At 43.7% G+C, this 18,742-nt stretch overlaps 2 protein-coding genes across 3 annotated transcripts in view; one reads left to right on the top strand and one right to left on the bottom strand.

Annotated features, from left to right (window-relative positions):
• Positions 1 to 1,212, bottom strand: part of LOC147583544 (uncharacterized) — a 192,463-nt gene extending 191,251 nt beyond the window's left edge. Inside the window, exon 1 of the transcript XR_015241910.1 lies at positions 858 to 1,212. The gene's annotated coding sequence lies outside the window, so the exon portion shown is untranslated. The remainder of the gene's footprint in view (positions 1 to 857) is intronic.
• Positions 1 to 18,742, top strand: part of LOC147583540 (uncharacterized) — a 384,087-nt gene that overhangs the window by 231,057 nt on the left and 134,288 nt on the right. The gene's annotated exons all lie outside the window — the stretch shown is intronic.

Below are 18,742 nucleotides of genomic sequence, written 5' to 3'. Positions count from 1 at the left end.
TGAGTTCGAGCCCTGCATTAGGCTCTGGGCTGACGGCTCGGAGCCTGGAGCCTGTTTCCGATTCTGTGTCTCCCTCTCTCTCTGCCCCTCCCCCGTTCATGCTCTGTCTCTCTCTGTCCCAAAAATAAATAAACGTTGAAAAAAAAAATTAAAAAAAAAAAAGTTGAAAAAAAAATTTAAAAAAAAGAAATGTAAGCATTGTTCAAACGTGTGTGTGTGTGTGTGTGTGTGTAGTTGTGCTTTACTTGTTATTACAAAATTCTCAGATATATAAAAAAGAAAAAAGCATCATAGACTTATCAATATAACCATCACCTAGTTTGTGACATTTAATTTAGAGACCAAAATATATACTGAGTATTTACTTTAGGTCAGTCACCATCATGTTATGTAATCTAATGAAAAATATATGAGGGACTTATTGTTATTACTATTATTTTCTTCGTCATCATCAATGCCATTACAGCACATCCCCTTTAGAGCCCGGCATCTGGAATCAGATGTCTTGTAAACTCCAAATTACCAGTGTGACTTACAGCAAGCTACTTAACCTCCCTCTGCGCTCAGCTTACCACTCCATGGACTATTTATAATGCCCAAAACGTGCCCACTGGGATGCCCGACACACAATAAGCTGTCAACCACCATTCTTAACAGCATGTGTATGGCACATGAAAGTGCCGCCTGAGGAGGTTAAGTAAGGTGAAGCTGCTTTTCTTCTCCTCCAGATATTTGATTTGGAAGCTCCACAGATGCATTCTCTTGAGGACGGGAGGCAGCATGTCAGGGATTGCGTTAAAACCTTGCACACATCCTCCAAATTGGTTGGTCAATTTCTGGGGCAAATACTAGCTAACCTTTGTGGATCCACCAGCTTTCCGGAAAGCCTGCTGCTGTCAGCACTCCGCAGTCTTTCTTCTGAAGGGGCCACCTTCCAGACGCAGCCTTCTGGGCACCGGCAAGCAGACCAAGTTGGTTTGCAAAAGTTCAGAGGAGTTGGCTCTGGTATGTTTACAAGTCCTAGCAGATCGCAGGAATGTTCGGGATAATTATTACCCCACCCAGGAGCGCCCAGCCCAACCCTCTCACATCTGGAAGGAAGCGTCCACACAAAGGAGAGCGCGAGAGACCTCCTCCTGCGGCTGCTTTCTCAGGCTCGGGGAAGATTTCAGACCAGCTCTCACCCCTTTTGTCAACAACACCAATCACTGCTCAGTAGTTTCTTTCGGAGCATAGGGCATTCAATGCAAAGTAAGTTTACCTTCCAGTCCAAACCGAATGGCATTTCCCAAAAACATCATCTTTGTCCCCTCCCCCGACACGCGCGCGCGCACACACACACACACACACACACACACACACACGAAGGTGAAAGGTGAAATACTCCAGAAAATTGATAGAGGGCGATCCACACGCACACAGCCTTTCCAACAGAGAAGCGGCTAGGATCAGACACGCCTAGTTAAAAGGGGCAGACAAACCAAACCCCAAGTATCCTCTCCTAACGCCAGTCCTTTCCCTGCCTTTTGAAAGTATCTGGGATTCATCAGCGTTTCTCCCACCTCCCACGAACGCGCAACAACCAAAGCACATGGTCCCTGGCGGCGCATTTACAAACCCCACCAGCGCCAACGCCTCGAAACCGCCAAACTTCCTGGCCCCACACCACCAAAGCGCTCAAAGCGCCGCGCCAAGTGCTCCGGGGCCTCCAGCGGAGGTAGCCGGAGCCCAGGAGCCGTGGGCGGGGTTTCCTACCCGCGCGAGCGCCGGAGCCCCGTACCTCCGCTGGGGGTCCCCGGACGCGCGCTGCGCCCGAGGCGCACGCTCAGCGCCCGAGGTGGCCGCCGCTCGCGGTCGCACAACCCCCCCCCCACCCCCCGCAGCAAGCTGGGCACCCCTGGCAGTCGCCCCCCTACCTGCTCTGCTGCCTCCTCGCTCTGCGGCTGCCGACCGCTACTTTATTGTCTCGGTGGCTCACCGCGCGGGACCTGGCGACCGGCTCGGAGCCAGCCGTGCAAGCAACTCCGCCCTGCGCAGCGCCTTCCCGGGCGCCTGCCTTCCTCTTCCTTCTCCTCTCGGCCCAAGCTCCTGCACAGCACGTGAGCCGCGCGGCCCGACTCCCGGGCTCGCTGGACCGCCGGCGCCCGCCGCATCCCCGGCCCGGGGCCGCTCGTCGCCCCCGCCGCCGCTCGCCGCGCGTCCTCGCTTTGATCCACACTTAACAGCTGTGCCCCGGCCGCCTGCCTCGCGTCCTCCCGTCCTTCCGTCCTGCCCGCCCGCCCTCGCTGTCAGCCCCGGCTCCCGGCTCCTCTCTCCCCAGCTGCCCCCTCCCGCCGCCTCTCCGGGGGCTGGGGCGGCCGCTGCCAATGAGACTCGGCTGATGCGCTGTTCCGGCCCAGTCATTGTATCCGGAGGGGAGGAAGGGGAGGGGAGCGGGAGGAAGGGAGGAGGCGCCCTCGGCCCCCGCCGCGCGGCTGCGGGCTGGGCTCGCCTTCCCCGACAGAGAAAAGGCGCTGGTGCCAAGGGGCGCGGAGCGGCTGGCGCTGCCGAAAGTGGGGGAAAGGGAGGGGGCGCGAGCCCGCGCCTCTCCATCTCTGGCTCCGAGTCAGAAAAGCGCGGGGAGGGACTCTGTTCGCCTCCCAGGCTTCAAACATCCCAAGCCCTCGCTGACCTTAGAATAAAGGGGATGAGGCATGGGCGCCCGCGGGAAGCTGGGGATCTAATCTGGAACGGGAGTGGGTCTGGCTAAGGACTTCCTCTGAGATTCCCGCGAACCTGGTGGCTTTTCTTGAAAGAGAGAAAAGGAGAAAGGAGGGGAGGAGGGAAGAAGGAAGGAAAAAGGGAGAGAGGGAAGTAAGAGTAAGAAGGAAGGAGAAGGGGGGGTGGGTAGAGTAAAAAAGAGAATAAAAGGCTACTCCGTGCCTGGCATTTTCCGTCCAGAACGGTCCTGATTCAGGAGAGTTTTATTCTGCTCTACTCCTGCAGAAACTCCAGAGGTTAACTCAAAATAGCTGCTAAGTGACAAGACAGAGATTGCAGCTTGATCTGATACCGAGTGTGATGTGGCAAACGAGAGAAGGGTGGAGGAGGAAGGGAGGACCATTCAGGAAGGATCTGCTATTGGGATGGTCACAGCATCTCCAAATGAGTTGAGGAGTAGCGCACCGGAGGGGAGATGCACTGTCGGCACTGACAAAAAATAGTTCCCAAACACCCTTGCATGTGCGTCCTATTGCCGGACCACTTCTCTATATGCTATGAATTCATTTTTAAAGCTAAATCTATTTTTTTAAATAATTGTCTTGAGACTACACAATTATATCATACCTCTGCACTTTGCTGAAAGTTTGGTTGATACATCAATGTCAGTATATGAAAGAGACCAGTTCCCTAACCCTGGTTTTGGCATTTTTCCTCCTCCTCTTTCTTCTTTTATTTTTTTTTTTAATTTTTAAATGTTTATTGCACATATAAGCAGGGGAGGGGCAGAGAGAGAGAGGGAGACACAGAATCCGAAGCAGGCTCTGAACTGTCAACACAGAGCCCGATGTGGAGGGGAGGGGGGGCTCCAACCCACCAAACCCATCAGCTCCTAGATCAAACTGAGCTGAGGTCAGAGGCTTCACTGACTGAGCCACCCAGGTGCCCCCATCCTCTTCTTTCTCCTCTTCCTCCTCCTCCTCCTGCTGCTGCTGCTGCTTCTGCTTCTTCTTCTTCTTCTTCTTCTTCTTCTTCTTCTTCTGCTTCTGCTTCTCCTCCTCCTCCTCTTCCTCGTCTTCCTCCTCTTCCTTCTCCTCCTCTTCTTCCTCCTCTTCCTTCTCCTTCTCCTCTTCCTCCTCTTCCTCCTCCTCCTTCTCTTCCTCCTCCTCCTCCTCTTTCTTCTCCTCCTCCTCCTCCTCCTCCTCCTCCTCCTCCTCCTTCTCCTTCTCCTTCTCCTTCTTCTTCTGACAGATCACCAGCCTACAAAAGAAGGACAGGGTTGGGGAGGGAAGGCTCACTTGTTTTCCCAGGCCCTGGCATAGCTGCTATGGACATGAAGTGCAAAGCAAGAACTGAATAGTAAAGGCTTGAGATGGAGTGGTGTATAATATTACATCTGTGTGGTGTGAAGTAATTAAATTTTCTTCTGGTGTTGAGTGGACTGCTTGCTTCTAATTAAATAGACTGTATTGAATGAATAACTGACATCTGTTGAGCAGCTATTACATGCCCCCAAGACCTGACCTGAGTAAGCACTTTACTTGGTATTATCCCATTTAGTTCTCCTGGGAGAAAAGGGAGAAGACTAGAAGCCCCATGAGCTCAGGGTCTACACCGACTTTGATCAGCCCGTGCCACACAACAGTAGCTCGTTCAATGTCTGTTGAGTTAATGGACTTGCATTTTGCAGAGGAGAAACCTAAGGGTCAGAGAGGTTCATTGACCTGCCCAAGAATATGAAACTAGAGGTGGTTGTACCTGTCTTTGAACTCAGATCTGAAGACTCCCTCACCATTGCACAATACTGTCTGTTCCATGTAGACAGCAGCAAAGGGCCCCAGGTAAGGCAGCAGTGCAGAGAGTAACGGCTTACTCTGCCCTCATAAGTGCACGTAATGTCCTTGGAGAGAAAGTCAATACATATACCAAAGGCACTAGAGAACATCCCAGGGAATGTACAGCAAAGTGGAACAGTGCAGGGGAAATGAATAGCACAAGGCTGGCCATCCAAAAAGTGCTTGGTATATATTTGGGGGGGGAAACTAGATGCAGACCACAATATGGAAAATGGAACGTAAGCGTTGTCATTAAGGTTGATGTGGTCAGTCAGAGTAGTCTAGAGAGTTTTCTGGAAGATGTGGGATATTTACTGCATTTTCGTGGAGCCAAGAGGCCCCTGCTTGACAACGGGAGCTCCAGGTCGGTCATATGTGGGTTTGAAACCCAACTTTTCCATTACTCAACCTAAAATAGGGATAATAATAAGGCCATCCTAATAGGGTTGTTGTAAGGATTGAATTAGTTAACACCTGTAAAGCATTTGGAATAGTGTCAGGCACATGGGGAATGCTTAATAAATATTAGTGATTATTATTAAAGGAGAAAGGACAGCTTTGTTTCCAACTTCAATCTGTGATAAATGTTTATAAAATACAAAAATAGCAAAATAAAAAAGAACAATGCAAGAGAACAAAGAAACAAAACTTGTTTTCTTTATTCTTACTGTAGTATAGAATTACTAATTCTGGATACATATTAGAAGGGTGGATTTACTTTTCTTTTATTATATCAGAATTTCTTTAATTATATCAGAATCTCTGGGGTTGGGGTTGATAAAACCTCACATTCCAAGACCCCAGCTCCAGAAGGCTCATGGATCAGAAAACTGCATTTTTAACAAATTCTTCAGGGGTCCACCTGAGAAATACCCCTTTGCTCTTCCCTCCACATCCCTTGTTGCCCACCCAACCTCACTGACCCAGGATTTTTTTTTCCACCCTAAATTGTTACACTCTCATGATGAATTCAGTGCTGTGCGTGCATTCCTATCTAATTCAATGCACACTTATTACGCACCAATTTTGTACAATTGCTACAACCGGGTCTAAAGATGAGTGACACCCTTTATGCTAGCAAGGAGTTTATGATCTGAAAGAAAAGATGGGAACACAAAAAGGTGTAATAATAGGGTTAAGGTGTTTGGGGTGCTTACAATGTACAATGTACCCGTGACAAGTGCTTAACCTATACACAAGTGCTTAAAGGATCCATCTGGAAGAGGGAATCTGGAAACGGCTTCACAAAGAATGCAGCATTGCTAGGCTGCTTTCCTGAAAGAAATCACTCCATTTATAAGAGAGCATGGTCAGAAGGCTGAACAAAGTATGGACCAAGCAGTGAAGCCCAAGAGATTTGTAGGTTGGAAGAACCAAGCAGAGAACTTCTCAAAAGTGTCCAACTCAAGGGCCTGGTAGGTAACACTAAGGAGTAGAGTAGAACAGATGTGAAGTAATCAGGTAGGGACTGTGGCAAAATGGAGAACATATTCTCCCCTTCTGAAGGAGGCAGCTGCTGTCGTGCTTGGCACACTGTGCCATGTGGGAGTATTGATCTGATTGATCCGATGTTTTGATTTTCCAAGAAAAGCTGGAAACCTGGATTTTGGCATGAAATCTCCCCATGTTCAAAACACCTTGGCAAGCAACTAACCGTTTTTAAATATCCTATGATCAAAATGAAACATGTCAGCAGGTCAAATCCACCCGTGGACTGTACATTTATCATCTCCACCATGGGCTTGGCTAGAGGAACCACACTCAGAGACTAGCAATTCCTGTACTTTCCGTATGACTAGTGAATACTTAACACAGGGCTGGGCACTGTGCAGAAATCATGCAACAAATGAAATAAAAGAAATGGGTCTTGCCTTTCTGAAACTCATAATAATTGGTGAGATGAGACAAATACGTATGAACAACAAAAAAAAAACAACAAGCAGCAAAAGAGAAAACAATTCTATCCTGAAATGGAGAATTTCCAGGTGACAAATGACAGCCTCCCCAGATTTTTGATGCACAATGGTGCTAGGAATTGCTTGGACCTCCACCTTCTAGCTCTTTATCTCAGTTCTGTGCAGTTCCAAGGAGGATGTTTCAGTATGTGCACCATGAGATTCAGCTACTGAATTAATAAGAACATGTTTTAGGAATATTTTATTTCCAAATTAAAACAGATTTATTTATTGGTTTCTTTATTTATCTATGTACTTATTTACTTAGGCTAAAGATGGATATATATTCATTAGGCAAGTTTTTGACCACACAAAAAGTACGAAAAATAGAAATTGAAAATTAGCCATAAGTTCACCACCCTAAATGAGCACCTTTATAACTCTTTATACTCCTAGGCTTTTAAAAATGTACATGCAGGCGGGCATCTGGGGGGCTCAGTTGGTTGAGTGTCTGACTTCGGCTCAGGTCATGATCTTGAGTTCATGAGTTCAAGGCCCACCTCAGGCTTGCTGCTGTCAGAGCAGAGCCCGCTTCAGAACACCCAATTCCCTATTGATGTATTGGTGAACAGTTGGGCTTCTTTGATTTTTTTGGCTTTATTTACAATTTTAAAACCAGATCTAAAAAGAAGTCACACCATCCCTGCAGCATCCTGGTCCTCACAGCTTCAACGAGTTTGTGCATTTGGGTGCATGGGTGGCTCAGTCAGTTAAGCATCCAGTTCTGCACTGTCAGCACAGAGCCTGCTTGGGAGTCTGTCTCCCTCTCTTTCTCTTCCCCTCCCCCACTTCTCTCTCTCAAAACAAATGTTTAAAAAAGACTAAAAAAAAAAAAAGGAGTTTGTGCTTCCTAATAATTTCCCACTGAAAACTCAGGTTGGGAATAAGAACACGAATACTGCTTGCATATTTTGTAGCTAAAAGCTTGTGAGTGAGCAAATGTTCATTAATTTTGTAATAAGAAGAACACATACTCATGTTTGTTAAGCACTTTCTGTTTGAGGTCTCACTTAGTTGGTCACTCGATGAAGCAAAGCCCTGTTGTTCCTCATGTGAGGAAACTGAGGCCCAGAGAGGGGAAATGAATTGCTTGAGGTTATATGGCCAATAAGTCAGGAGCTAACAGTTGATCCCAGGACTTTCTGACTCTGAGAATGGAAGCCTCATCCACCATACAGGAGGCCCAGGCTTTTTTGGTACTTTTGTTATTAATAAAATGGCTTAGGTAGATTGCACTGATTTCCAGGGTTCTTAAGAGGGACTGTAAAATTAAATCACAGTAATATTAGACCAATCAACAACCATAGTTGCAGGTACTCGGTTGTCCAAGGTTAATTGTGTGTTCTTTCTAAAGCACACTTTAGATAACCAAGAACTGTTAATGAGAATCACAGGCAGCTGTTGATACACTCCAAGTTACTCTGTCCCTTTTTTTTTTAAGTTTATTTATTGTCGAGAGAGAGAGAGAGAGAGAGAGAGAGAGAGAGCGTGAGCATGGAGGGACAGAGAGAGAGAGGGAGACAGAACCTGAAGCAGGTTCCAGGCTCCAAGCTGTCAGCACAGAGCCCCATGTTGGGCTTGAACTCATGAACGGTGAGATCATGACCTGAGCTGAGGTCAGACGCTCAACCCACTTAGCCACACAGGTGCCCCAGTCTGCCCCTTTTTAAAGGGTACCAAAGCATTATCCATTTCTTTTTTTTTTTTTCTTTCTTTTTTTTTTTTTTAGCATTATCCATTTCTTTTTTTTTTTTAATTTTTTTTTTTTTTTCAACGTTTATTTATTTTTGGGACAGAGAGAGACAGAGCATGAACGGGGGAGGGGCAGAGAGAGAGAGGGAGACACAGACTCGGAAACAGGCTCCAGGCTCCGAGCCATCAGCCCAGAGCCTGACGCGGGGCTCGAACTCACGGACCGCGAGATCGTGACCTGGCTGAAGTCGGACGCTTAACCGACTGCGCCACCCAGGCGCCCCTAGCATTATCCATTTCTATGTGAGCCCCAGACACACACCTCTACCCCGAAAGCACTTAACACATAAAGAACAACAGGGTGACCTGCGACTTCACGCTTCCATGGAGAATGTTTATTATAACTGAAGCCTCACCTTTTCATTTAACCCCATGGCCTTTGCACATATATCGAGATAAAAATTAAAAGCCTTTTCTTTCACCACTCAACCAAGACTACTGTTTTTTTTATTCTCAAATGTAGCGCAAAAGCACTAGAATATTATCTTCAATCTTTGCCTATGTCACATGATGTAAATAACAATAAATCAGTGTTTTATTGGGGTGCCTGGGTGGCTCAGTTGGTTAGGCAACCAACTTCAGCTCAGGTCATGATCTCGCCTCTTGTCGGTTGGAAGCCCATCTCAGGCTCTGTGCTGACAGAGCTTGGAGCCTGCTTCAGATTCTGACTCCCTCTCTCTCTGCCCCTCCTCTGCTCATGCTCTGTCTTTCTCTTTCAAAAATAAAGAAACATTTAAAAAATTTTAAAAAATCAGTGCCTTATTGTAAGTGTGCTAGTTTTGATGTCCTGAAATTAGAAACAAACAAACAAACAAACTACAAACTTAAGTACTTACATTTAAATACAACACAGGTTGATACGAAGTTAAATCGTAGGAAATTGCCTTCTGGGGTTAAAGGTCAAATATCGGCAGTTTCATAGGGTTCAGCCTCAAATGAAGCGGTTGCTGATGATTAGCTGTGAACATGAATCTGTGTCACTAGGCTAACTGTGCTTGCTTGCAGATTTCGGAAGTAATGTAATTGAATGGGAACCTCCTGATGATACATACGTAATTGTCTTTTGAGGGTATATCGCTAAGCTTTTTTATACGTGAAAATGCTTTTTAATAATGTTCTTTTGGCATGTCACGAACTAAAACACCTTGGAAGGAGGCCAGTGTTGTAGTCCAACCCCTCAGTGAATAGTGTGAGTCCAGTGGAATCTTAAATCTAAGTGTTCAGAGAGTATGGTCTTTCCTTCCAAAGGGCAAGGACACTCCATGGGAGATAAAACCCATGCTTTATAGTTAGTTTGTAGCCATGTTACCTAATCACAAAGATCCCAGTCTTGTTAGAGCGGCTATTTTGGTAGTGACTTTGGGAAGGACTCTTTTTCACTGGAGAGGTTGCAAACTGACATGGTGTTTTCTGACTTGCTGGAGAGTAAAAGTTGGAAATATTAACATAAACATCTGGATTCATGTGTGGGTGTACCTGAGTGTATTTTCAGGAAAGATTCAAAATCCAGCCTGTACAATTTGATGTTAATACAGTATTTCTAAAAGGATATTTCTAAGTGTTATTCTAGATGTAACAATTTTTTCCCCCATAGACTGGCCACTCTAATAATTCTACGTCCTTTCCATGCTTCTAGGATTATTTCATTAAAAATTCATGATTTCATGATTTCTTTAAAAAATGAATAAAACAAGGAAACAAAATTTCCATTAGCTCAACATAGTTTTCCTCTCCACCCCAGTAATGAATAGAAGCTCATCCAGTTTCATTTTTCCATATGTCTGTTTCGATTTGGGTGCCTAGTTGACTCATGGCAACCCCTTTTCTGCTTAGCAGCAAGAAATGATAAAAATTGAAGGAATTTAGAGAACTTCTGGTCCAGGAGTTACAAACTGAAACGCCTAGAGGGGCCAGGCAAGAAGATAAATGAGGGCAACTGTTCAAGTGTTAACAGTGGAGAATGGTTGTTCTCTACAAGACTGTGGCACTTTGGAAAGTATACGCCCTGTCCCGTGGTAGCCCTCACTGCTCAGTAATAATGTTTTGGGAATAGTGTTGCCAGATTTTCTTTCTAAGAGAAGACGGAGTCCTGGATTTTTAGCAAAACCTCTTGATTATTAAATGTTGACGACTAATTTGGAACCATTTGAGCACTTGGCCAAACAAAACCTATCTGTAGACCTGATATGACTCAAGGGCCCCCACTTGGAGACCCCTGATCCATTTCAGCCTTTTTACTTCACAGATCAGGAAAGTGAGGCTCAGACAGTCAAGGTGATTTGCCCAAGAACACGCGGTCATTTAATAGTGGAACAGGAAGTGGAATCTTGGCTGCTTGGCTTATGGCCTAGGACTTTTCTAATACAAACATCTGCTTCTATTTTCTTGCTAACATTTAAATGATGTTCCTAATTACATGATTTCAAATGCTGTATGTTGTTTAAAAAAATGAAGATGATACTCACTGTCTTTGGAGCACACAATCTGTACTCCAATAAATGGCTTTTCAGTCACATGATCATATAATCTAAATTGGTTCTAACATTTATAGAAGACCAGTATAATTCTACTACATTCATGTACTAAGGAAACTTTCTGCATCTCCACTCCTCTACATTTTCTCTCCCTGCATCTCTTTACTAAATTTGGCCAAGGAAAGAGAAACAGTAAAATATTTAAGAGGAACCTTGTTGATTTCTCTACCATGCATAAGAACTAGTTGGGCAGGAAAAGCAAAATACAGTTGTGAATCGGCAACTGTAAAAACTAAGCCATGCATACAGAGCAGTGCAGTTTGCTTGTTTTGCCAAAGCAAACAAAATACACAGTAAACTTATAAGGACCTTAGTACACTTTGGAGAAGGAGTAGAGATCATTTTTCTAAGAGTCTCAGAAACTGGAAACCTCCATTGTAAATCTGAGATTTTTTTTTTCCTTTTTCAGAAATGTTTTCAAAATACAGACTATCTCAAAATATAACAAAAATCCCTAAAGCTACCCGTCAGGATTGGAAGTTTTAACACGTGTGTCCATTGTCCTTTGTTTTCAATCAGAAGAAATAGAACTTTACAGAAGAGTGAAGTTCCTTGTGCTTCCTAGTCCCTGTTTTTTCGTTTTTTTTTTTTTTTAAGTAAACTCTGCACCCAACATGGGGCTTTCAAACTCACGACCCTGAGATACAGAGTCTCACGCTCCACTGACTGAGCCAGCCAGGCACCCCAACCGGAGACTTTTTCTTACCTCCAATTCCACAAGAGTAACTATTATTATGAAATTTGCATGAATCCTTCCAAATTTCCATAGAGATATAGGCATCTATGAATATTACATAGTGTTGTTTTATTTTTGTCTTAAAGTTTACATGTGTGATATCTGACCACACATAAGTTATCATAGCCTGTGTGTTTTATTAAATATCCAGTCTTTTTTACAAAGTCTATCCAGGTTTAGGTGTATGGATCCAGTATGATATTCTACATTTCACTTGTCCTTTTTAGTGAATGGTTGTCTAGGCCATTTCTAATATTTGAATCATTTTATTTTAAAATATTTAAAGTAGGAACCCATTTTCCTAAAAAAAAATGTCACCCTGGGGAGGCACCTGGGTGGCTCAGTCGGTTAAGTGTCTAACTCCAGCTCAGGTCATGATCTCATGGTTCGTTGAGTTTGAGCATGTGTTGGGCTCTGTGATGACAGCTCAGAGCCTGGAGCCTGCTTTGGATTCTGTGTCTCCCTCTCTCTCTCTCAAAAATAAATAAACATTAAAAAAAAAAAAAAAAAAAAAAAGAATGACAGTCAGTATTGAACCAGTGGTTTACTATCCTATCCAAAGGGTGAGGAGAAGTAAAAAAATATTCTATACTATTTTCGAGACCCAGAACTTCTGACCCCTCTAGTATGTCAGGGAGTCAGTCCATTGGTCCTGTTGTATGGAAATTTTGTTAAGGATGGTAGTTTTATGAGGAAAGCATCCATGGCTCTTGTGAGATTCTCAAAGAGATGTGTGCTCTCCAAAAGATGAAGAACTGTCATTTTTAAATGTTTCCTAACTATGGGAAGTAATCGTTGGTTTCTGCAATTCCTCTGCCTCTCAGCAGTTTTTGAAGGAATTGCTGCCTTTCACTGCGTCTTAAATTTAATTTAATTTAACATTTAAGTGTTGAGAATGCATTGACTGCCGGCAGCACGGACAGATTGCCAGAAGCAGAGACAAGAGTAAATGAGGAAAGGCCCCGATCTCACTGACCTGAAAGTTTACTGAAGAAAGGCAGTATGCAAAGCCTAGGGCGACACTTCTCAAATGTGTCACTATGGTCAATCTGGTTAGAAAATTCTGTGCTATGGAAGCTTTCCTATGCATTATAGGATGTTTAGCAGCATCCTTGGCCTCTACCCACTAGAAGCTAGTAGACTCTTCGTCACAGGTTGTGATAACCAGAGCGTCTCCAGGCATTGCCAGATGTCCCATGAAGGGCAAACTCTACCCCTGGTTTAGTGTGATGAGCAATGACAAAGGGAAGTGTGGATTTCAGTTCATAACACACTTCGTTTAATGAGCAATCTATGCAAAATAAAGGCGTTAGTTCATGCAGGGCAAGAAACATGGACTGGAATACTTAGAAAAGGATATTCTTGGCAATGTTACAAATTATTTTATGACCTTGGCGACTCATTCAGTTCTTCTGGGCCTCGGTTCCTTTCTTTGTAAAATGGGATAGTTAGATAGTTATAGCTCTAAAATTCAACAGTATCCCTGGAGAATCTGAATCCTTGGGGAATTATCAGGATGGAGGTAGGGAACTAGCATTTGGAAACTGCTGCTATTTTGGGAAAAATAAACACAGGAAAGTGCTCTGCTAAATATTGTATGTCATTGAAAGCAACCTTTTTATTAGAAAACATAGCCTCTGGGTGCATTTGCCACATCACTTCTTTTTAAATGATCTTGTCAATTGCCTTCCTCATTATAAAGCAATCTTGTAGACTCTATTAACAGGAATTGGAGGCTGTTTATCTCTCTTGTAAATTTTGTCTTCGGGAAAGGGGGCTAGATTTATAGCCAACGCCATATTAAGAGCTCTTTCTCTTAGCCACAGAATGGATACATCCAATGATGGCTTCTCTTGACCACTCAAACAATGTGATCTTGGATGGATTGTCCTGAAAAATAGAGTAAGGCAGGTTCTGCCAACAATGTATCTTTGATTTTTACTCTGCCAATGGTGATCTGGTCTATTTGTACCTAAATGGACTCCAGAAATAGGTCATCATGTAAGCAACTGCTTAGCCAGCCATTAAACACCTCTGGGTTTTAGTTTCTTAATCTCACGGTCAGGATTTCAAATGGGTGGGAAGGAGATTTGGTACCGGACATTCTCAGACTCTCTCCTATGGTCACTATGCACCTGCTACTATCTCTGCCTAGAATTCATTTCCCCCAGGTCTTTGTTTGGCTGACTTATTCTCATTACTCAGGAACCAGCAAAAAGATCACGTAGTCAGAGAGTATTTTCCTGCCCACTCTAGATGAAACAGCCTTCTACACCTGTCTCTTGTTTTGCCTGGTTATTAACTGTCTTCCCTACTACAAGAGAAGCTCGAAAAGCATGGATGTTATTTTGATTCATTGATTGCTGTATCGCCAGCACCTAGAACAGAAGTGACATAGAGCAGGCATTCAAGGAGTTCTTCTTCCTCTTCTTCCTCTTCCTCTTCTTCTTCTCCTTCTCCTCCTCCTCCTTCTCATGCTTTTAGTGTAATCTTTAAGATCTCTTTTTCCAACACCAGGTCATGCCAATTTGACTCTGTTTTCTTTTAAATGTTTTATAGTTTTTCATTTCATGTTGAGTTAATTTTTTTTATAAAGTGTGAGGTTTAGGTAAGAGGTTAATTTTTTTTAATGTTTATTTGTTTTTGAGAGAGAGACAGACAGACAGACAGAGCATGAGCAGGGGAGGGGCAGAGGGAGAGGGAGACACAGAATCTGAAGCAGGCTCCAGGCTCTGAGCTGTCAGCACAGAGCCTGGCGCGGGGCTTGAACTTGCAAACCGTGAGATCATGACCTGAACTGAAGTCGGATGCTTAACCGACTGAGCCACCCAGGTGTCCCAAGAGGTTAATTTTTTAAAACATTTGAATGTCTAACTGTTCTAATAACACTTACCGTAAAGGCTAGCATTTCTCACTTGAGTTGTCTTTGTCCTTTGTGAACACTCCACAGGCCATTTTTGTGTATTTCTGGACTCTCCATGTGGTTCTATGCATCTATGTGTATATCCCTTAGCCAATATCACGCTGTCTTGATTGCTACAGCTTTATGGTAAATCTTAACACGAAGTAGTGTGGTTCCTCCAACTTTGTCTTACTTTTTTAAGACTAAGTATCTCTTGGATGAACAAATGAATTAAATGCTTTCTTTCCCCACTTTGCCTTGTTAACTCCTGTTAACCATTGAGATTTTAGCTCAGACATCATAGCCTCAGAGAAGTCTTTCCAGAAAATCCAGGCTGTGCTACATCACTGGCTGTACACTCTGGATAATACCATGAACTTCTCGGTCCTCTTGGTACCTTCTTGCTTCTCATTTGGGGATGGTTTTGTCCCCCAGAGGACATATGGCAATGTCTGGAGACATTTGGGGGGGGTCACAATTGGAGGGGAGGGGGTGTGAGGTTCTCCAGGTGTGTAGAGGCCAGGGATGCTATTATACATCCTACAATACACAGGTCAGCCCCTCAACAACAAGGAATTATCCAGCCCCAAATGTCAATACTACTGAGGTTGAGAAATGCTGCCTTAAACAAATTGGTAATTTTACATTTACTGGTGTAACTCGTTGCTTAATGTCTGACTCCCCTACTAGACTGTAAAATAATGACTAGAATTTAGGTTTTAAAACCCATGAAACTTTATCCAGCCACTTTAAAATTGGGACCACCAGGCAGCTCACTTAGCTGTTGACTTTGCCAGTTCCTAGATGGAGGTGATAAGGAATTATATTAGAAAGAAGCCAAACATTAGTTCTCTTTGGTAGAAACACAGCAGAGTAGATATTTAACCATGTAACTGTGCCTAACAGAGCGTGTGAAGTAAACTCCAAAATACAAAAAGCCAAATACTGGAAAGTACTCAAGTGTTAATATATAAAATGTTCAACCATAGGAACACATGAAAGAATTTTGCAGTGGCTTTATTATAAGTAAGACATGTCATACCTTTGGCTTCGGGTATTGATGAGGGGATAAGCAAATTGACTCCAGAAGGACCTAAGCATAAAATGTATAAAACAACATCCCTCCATCTGACAGAATGCTTTTAATAAGTATTCAAAATATCCAAGGATTCAGTTTTTGATTGGATACTTTTCACTAACAGAGTCTATCTAAGTTGATGGAGGCTTGATGTAGCATTGACTGTTTGGCTGACAATGTGCTTCATTCAAACAGATACATCACCAAGAGACTGGAAATACATGCGTTGAATTGGATTTGAAGGAAAAAAAAAAAAAGATTTACTGTAATCCCCACTGTCTTTAAAGTTATCCACAAAGGCCTCCTTATTGCCTTACTTTAGGGATTCAAAAGACTTAAAATGTCTGCCCTTCTCTACAACCACAATAATTTGAAGTGAGAGACCGTTAGGAGACAGATGGTAACAGAAACTTTGTTTATTTTCTTCTTATTTTTGATTTTAATCTTTTCAAGTTTCCAAGGACTCAAAACAGATGTTTGCGACCTGCTTTTTTTCAAGCGGGAAAGAAAAGCTGACCCAAAAGTGTTAGGGAGAAATCTGTTTAATCAGTAGTTAGATTTGATCTACCAAGTTCCCAGATAGTCTTTTAATCATCAAGACAAATCATGACACACATTTTTAAACAATCTTCTTTACTATGTGAACCTCTTTTCTAAAGAAGGACACTGTGTAAAAATGCTCTGTATCAGTCTTAAAGCCGACCTCAACTATTCACTTCAGTGCCCATTTATAGGGGGTTCTATTTTTAATCTCCAGAATCCAGATGCCATCTTTTATTCTTCACAGTTACACTTAAAGGAAAGGAAAAGAAATGAGAGTTCTCTTTTGACACCCACTCTCCTGCCCCTGAACCTCAAACCTCTGGAATTTACCACTTATGATCAGTGGTCCTTATCCAGGGACAAGTTTGTCCTTAGGGAACATTTGGCAATGCCTGGAAATATGTTTTGGTTGTCACAACTGGCCAGGGTGGGGATGGAGATGTGCTCCTGGAATCTAGTGGGTAGAAGCTAGGGGCGCTCCTAAATATCCCACAGTGTACAAGACAGCCCCCGTAACAAAGAATTATCTAGCCCAAAATGTCCATAATGCCAAAGTTGAGAAACCCTGATCTATGATTTTTATCACTAGCATTAATGGAATCAAATGTGGACCTGTTTGATAGATGGGTTTTAGTAGAGTATTTTTAAAACAAGATTAGCCTTTACTTATCTTTCATGCAGGTTAAAATATTAATGGGGCAATCAATGATTTCCTCAAGACTGCCAACATCAAGACTCCATTACTGACCTTTCAAAATAACTCCTCTATTTTGGTATCTGGGAAAACCACGTGATTATAGCTGGTGCAAGTTCCCCTGGAAGAATCATCCCAGAAAATCTGGAGTTGGAACCTTCTCTACGACTTTAGAGTAAAAGCTATTGATTTTCTAGCATCCTTTATTTTTTTAAAATGGGCTACCCACTGTTGTGGTAAGTTTTTATTTTAAAAATGCCAAAATAACAAAGTGCTGGCTGAAATGGTATCATTGAGGGTTGAATATTTTTAGAACTGTACTATCCCTAAAGATGAGGGCTGAAGGGAATGAAGCACCAGTCAATCTACTTCCTGGTGTTACCCAATAATTGTGTTTTGTGTACAGGAAGTGCTTGATAAACGATCACTGGCCAATTTGTCCCACAGTGGATTCTCCCAAAGGCAGTCCTGCCCCAAGAATCATGTTCTCCCTCTAGACAGAGCTGAAGAAGTGGGGTAGAGTGGAGGAAAGGGAACAAAGGTGAGATTTCAGGTCCAGCCCCATAACCTGCATGACCATGCAAGGAACAATGGAACAGAAATTGTACCTCAGACCTTATCCCACCGGGAGGAAGAGTTGCTGCTTCTATACTTTTACCAGTCACTGGCTTCTTTGGGTGGAGGGAAGAAATACCCACGTCCTTTGACTTTCCAGGGAAGGGGCTGCAGTTCCCAAAGGCATTCCTCTGAAGACAGTCCCATGTGGGAAGAGTGAAGAGTCAAGCAGGAGACGCTGGTGGGAATAGGGACCTGCCACTTGCACTGCAGCACACACAGTTTATGGAATCTGAACTCTTCCTTCATTCTGTCAGTCACTCATTCAGTGAATACCTTTTGAATCTCCACTGTGTGCCATGAGCTGTGCTGTGAGCTGGAAATAAATGGTGCACATAAAATGTGCACAGCAAATCGGTGAGGGCAGCGTGGTGCGGGAGTAGGGGGCGAGCCCACAGTGGGAGGGACACCTAACAGCCTGGAGAAATGATCATGGAGGAGAACATAATGAGTTTGAGACTTGTTTGAAAGATGAGAATGAGTTAGCTTGGTGAGATGTCTAGAGCCCAGGGTTGGCCATGAAGATTGTCCTTGGCACAGGCACCAAGGTGGGTGGCATCCTCTTTGACACTTTGGAAACTAAACATAGTGGAGGAATAGGAAGCATGTGTTTCACTTGTGACCCTTTAAGCAAATACTTGTAGGCTCTTCCCTCCCTGAAGCCCAGGACAACATTGCAATATTTCCTGGGAACACCATCCTTTGGGGAGGCGTTTATACTTTTCCCAGCACGTGTAGCAATGAGGACCAGGAAGCTTTTGGGACCTGTTAGGTTGGAGGATTGAGACCAGGTGGGGCATGATGGGTTTCATCATCAGTGTAGAATGTTTCCAGAGGTGAGATGTCTTAAAGTGGCAGAAATAAGGACAAACATAGGCCAAGGAACCTGCCACTCTCAACTTACCAGATGAATGGTGTTTATGGGTACCCAGAACAACGGAAGGGTCCTAAAGGCACTCTGCTGGGGCTGGCATCAACCCTCCACCATTGGGATTCAAGGGAGGGGTTGTGATGGTTATGGCAGCAGAAGATACAGAACAGTTGGGGACAATGGTTTGTTTGTTTGTTTGTTTGTTTGTTTGTTTGTTTCCAACTAGTATAGAGGTACTTCACTATTTGAGAAACTAGTAGTGTCCCATATTGTGTGCATCAACTGAGTATTACATGAATGGAGACAGATAAAAGATTTAAATAATTTTTTAAATTTTAGGGTGAGAGAGGGGAGGAGAGGGACAGAGGGAGGAGAGAGAGAATCTAAAAGGGGCTACATGCCCAGCCTAGAGCCTGATGTGGGGCTTGACCTCACAACCTTGGGATCATGACCTGAGCTGAAATCAAGAGTTGGACAGTTAACTGACTGAGCCACCCAGGTGTTCCAAGCTTTGTAAAAGTCTTAAG

The sequence above is a fragment of the Puma concolor genome, chromosome A2 (assembly GCF_028749965.1).
Source record: "Puma concolor isolate L17-30 chromosome A2, mPumCon1.1.hap2, whole genome shotgun sequence".
NCBI lineage: Eukaryota > Metazoa > Chordata > Mammalia > Carnivora > Felidae > Puma > Puma concolor.
The sequence above is the reverse complement of the archived record's forward strand: the minus strand, read 5'-3'. Positions and strand labels throughout refer to the sequence as shown.